Below are 3,835 nucleotides of genomic sequence, written 5' to 3' on the forward strand. Positions count from 1 at the left end.
GGCTGAGAAGCCTGCAGAGCGTGCGGGAGAGGCTTCTGCTGCAGCCTGGGGTGGCTGAGAAGCCTGCAGAGCGTGCGGGAGAGGCTTCTGGTGCGGCCTGGGGTGGCTGAGAAGCCTGCAGAGCGTGCGGGAGAGGCTTCTGCTGCGGCCTGGGGTGGCTGAGAAGCCTGCAGGGCGTGCGGGAGAGGCTTCTGCTGCGGCCTGGGGTGGGTGGGAAGCCTGCAGAGCGTGCGGGGGAGGCTTCTGGTGCGGCCTGGGGTGGCTGAGAAGCCTGCAGAGCGTGCGGGGGAGGCTTCTGGTGCGGCCTGGGGTGGCTGAGAAGCCTGAAGAGCGTGCGGGGGAGGCTTCTGGTGCGGCCTGGGGTGGTTGAGAAGCCTGCAGAGCGTGCGGGAGAGGCTTCTGGTGCGGCCTGGGGTGGCTGAGAAGCCTGCAGAGCGTGCGGGAGAGGCTTCTGCTGCGGCCTGGGGTGGCTGAGAAGCCTGCAGAGCGTGCGGGAGAGGCTTCTGCTGCGGCCTGGGGTGGCTGAGAAGCCTGCAGAGCGTGCGGGAGAGGCTTCTGCTGCGGCCTGGGGTGGGTCGGAAGCCTGCAGAGCGTGCGGGAGAGGCTTCTGGTGCGGCCTGGGGTGGCTGAGAAGCCTGAAGAGCGTGCGGGAGAGGCTTCTGCTGCGGCCTGGGGTGGCTGAGAAGCCTGCAGAGCGTGCGGGGGAGGCTTCTGGTGCGGCCTGGGGTGGCTGAGAAGCCTGCAGAGCGTGCGGGAGAGGCTTCTGGTGCGGCCTGGGGTGGCTGAGAAGCCTGCAGAGCGTGCGGGGGAGGCTTCTGGTGCGGCCTGGGGTGGCTGAGAAGCCTGCAGAGCGTGCGGGAGAGGCTTCTGGTGCGGCCTGGGGTGGCTGAGAAGCCTGCAGAGCGTGCGGGAGAGGCTTCTGCTGCGGCCTGGGGTGGCTGAGAAGCCTGCAGAGCGTGCGGGAGAGGCTTCTGCTGCGGCCTGGGGTGGGTCGGAAGCCTGCAGAGCGTGCGGGAGAGGCTTCTGCTGCGGCCTGGGGTGGGTCGGAAGCCTGCAGAGCTTGCGGTGGAGGCTTCTGGTGCGGCCTGGGGTGGGTCGGAAGCCTGCAGAGCATGCGGGGGAGGCTTCTGCTGCGGCCTGGGGTCTCTGGGTGGCCTCTAGAGAGGTGCAAAAGACCCTCTGGGTTGGGCTGGGGTGGCTCTTGGACCCCTGCCACACAGTGGAGAGAGGCCTCCGGCCCGCCACCTGTGTCCCTGTGTGCCTGAGTGCCTGTGTCCCTGTGTCCCTGTGTCCCTGTGTCCCTGAGTGCCTGAGTGCCTGTGTCCCTGTGTCCCTGTGTCCCTGTGTCCCTGAGTGCCTGAGTGCCTGTGTCCCTGTGTCCCTGTGTCCCTGAGTGCCTGAGTGCCTGAGTGCCTGTGTCCCTGTGTCCTTGTGTCCCTGTGTCCCTGTGTCCCTGTGTGCCTGAGTGCCTGTGTCCCTGTGTCCCTGTCTGTGTACCTGTGTGCGAGAGTGTCCGGCACGCCACCCAGCGGCGGCGGGCAAGCAGGTAGGCGGGTGGGCGGGCCGGCGAGGGCCAGTGTGAGTTTGGGGGGGTGGGAGGGGAGGCGGCAGCTGGAAGCGTCAGAGGAGGGGGCGTGGCTCCGGCTGGCCCCGGGAGCAGGTTCCCGGGACCGGGACCGGCTGGACCCGGCGGGTGGTTGATCCCGGGGCGGGGGGCAGAGGCGGCGGGAAGCTGCAGCTGCGTGTGCGGCGGGGGGGTGGAGGGCGAACCGCGGCGGGAAGCGGATGCTTCAGAGCAGGTTACGGGGGCGGGGACGGACGACACCACCTGTCCCCGCCCCGGGACGGGCTGGACCCGGCGCCCTGGACCCGGCGCCGTGTACCCGCCGCCGCCGCCGCCCCCCTCCGCCACCCCGGGACCCCGACGTTTTTTGGCGCCCGCGCCTTTTTTTTGCTCCCCGCCTGCCCGCGCTGCCCCGGGCCCTCCCCCGGGGCGGGGCGGGAGGGAGGGAGGGACGGACGGACGGGTAGCCGGGGATCTCCGAGCGCGCGCCACCAGACCGAGGCGGGTCCCGGCGGCGGGCGGCGGCGGCGGCGGCGGCGGCGGCGGCGGCAGCAAGCGACGGCGGGGGGGGGCAGGCTAGGGAGAGAGGGGGAGCGGCATGCGGTAGGGCTGGGGGGTTTGTTTCGGGGGAGAGGGGTGGGGGGGGGGGTGGCAGCGGTCAGCGAGAGCGGGGAGAGGGGGAGCGGCATGCGGTAGGGCTGGGGTGTTTTTGGGGGTGGGGGCGTTGGGGGGATTAGCGGGCGGGCGGGCAGCCGAGCCAAGCGGCAAGCCGGGGGGCGGGCGAGGGCGGCTTTAGGGCCGGAGGAGCGGAGCGCAACCTCCCCCGTGCAGGCTCCAGCGTGGAGAGCAGCAAGTTTTTGGGGACGGGGGACGACGGACGGGAGGGGCAGCGGCGAGAGGCTAGCTGCGGCAAGGGGCACCGGCACGGCCGCCCTAACAGCGCCGCCTCGGTCGCAGGGGTTAGAGAGCAGCCGGGCAGCCCGGGAGGGAAGCGGCAGCCCGCGAAGGGGGGAAGGGGGGGCTCCGCGCAAACCGCTAACGGGAGCCGGGGGGTGTGGGGAGCTGGGGGTGGCAGCAGCGGCAAGAGGCAACGTCGGGAGGGGGGGCTCCGCGCAAACCGGTAACGGGGGCCGGGGGGTGTGGGGGGGGGCGGTGGCGGCCGCGGCAAGAGGCAACGGCAGGCGGGGGGGCTCCGCGCAAACCGGCAGCGGGGGGGGGGGGCGGGGGTAGCGGCAAGAGGCAACGGCGGGAAGGGGGGGGCTCCGCGCAAACCGCTAACGGGAGCCGGGGGGTGTGGGGAGCTGGGGGTGGCAGCAGCGGCAAGAGGCAACGTCGGGAGGGGGGGCTCCGCGCAAACCGGTAACGGGGGCCCGGGGGTGTGGAGGGGGCGGTGGTGGCCGCGGCGAGAGGCAACGGCAGGCGGGGGCGCTCCGCGCAAACCGGCAGCGGGGGGGGGGCGGGGGGTAACGGCAAGAGGCAACGGCGGGAAGGGGGGCCTCCGCGCAAACCGGCAGCGGGGGGGGGGCGGGGGGTAGCGGCAAGAGGCAACGGCGGGAAGGGGGGCCTCCGCGCAAACCGGCAGCGGGGGGGGGGCGGGGGTAGCGGCAAGAGGCAACGGCGGGAAGGGGGGGCTCCGCGCAAACCGGCAGCGGGGGGGGGGCGGGGGTAGCGGCAAGAGGCAACGGCGGGAAGGGGGGGCTCCGCGCAAACCGGCAGCGGGGGGGGGCGGGGGGTAGCGGCAAGAGGCAAGGGCGGGAAGGGGGAGCTCCGCGCAAACCGGCAGCGGGGGGGGGGCGGGGGGTAGCGGCAAGAGGCAACGTCGGGAGGGGGGGCTCCGCGCAAACCGGCAGCGGGGGGGGGGCGGGGGGTAGCGGCAAGAGGCAACGTCGGGAGGGGGGGGCGCCGCGCAAACCGGCAACGGGGGCGGGGGGGGGAGGCGGTCAGGGGCGGGGGGAGATTTCTAGAGATGCCGGCAGACCTTCTCCCCGGAGAACAGCGCTGTTGAAGAAAAGACTGCTTCAGAACACAACCTTTAATGAAAGACGCTCGATGAAAACAACACTTAATAAAAGAAGGTTTCATGCCGACTGCCTCTCTTCATTTACGCCGCCGCGGGGGGGGGGGGGTTGGGGGCCGGGCGGGCGATACCAGGCGGCCCTCGTCCCGGGGACCACGTCTACCCCGCGGTTCCAGCCTCCGCGCGCTAAGTGCCCGCCCGGCCGCGGGGAGCACGTCTACCTCCTGCCGCACGGCTCAGTGCACTAAGTCCCC

The sequence above is a fragment of the Melanerpes formicivorus genome, unplaced genomic scaffold (genome assembly GCF_026170545.1).
Source record: "Melanerpes formicivorus ecotype bairdi unplaced genomic scaffold, bMelFor1.0.p_v2 SCAF_519, whole genome shotgun sequence".
NCBI lineage: Eukaryota > Metazoa > Chordata > Aves > Piciformes > Picidae > Melanerpes > Melanerpes formicivorus.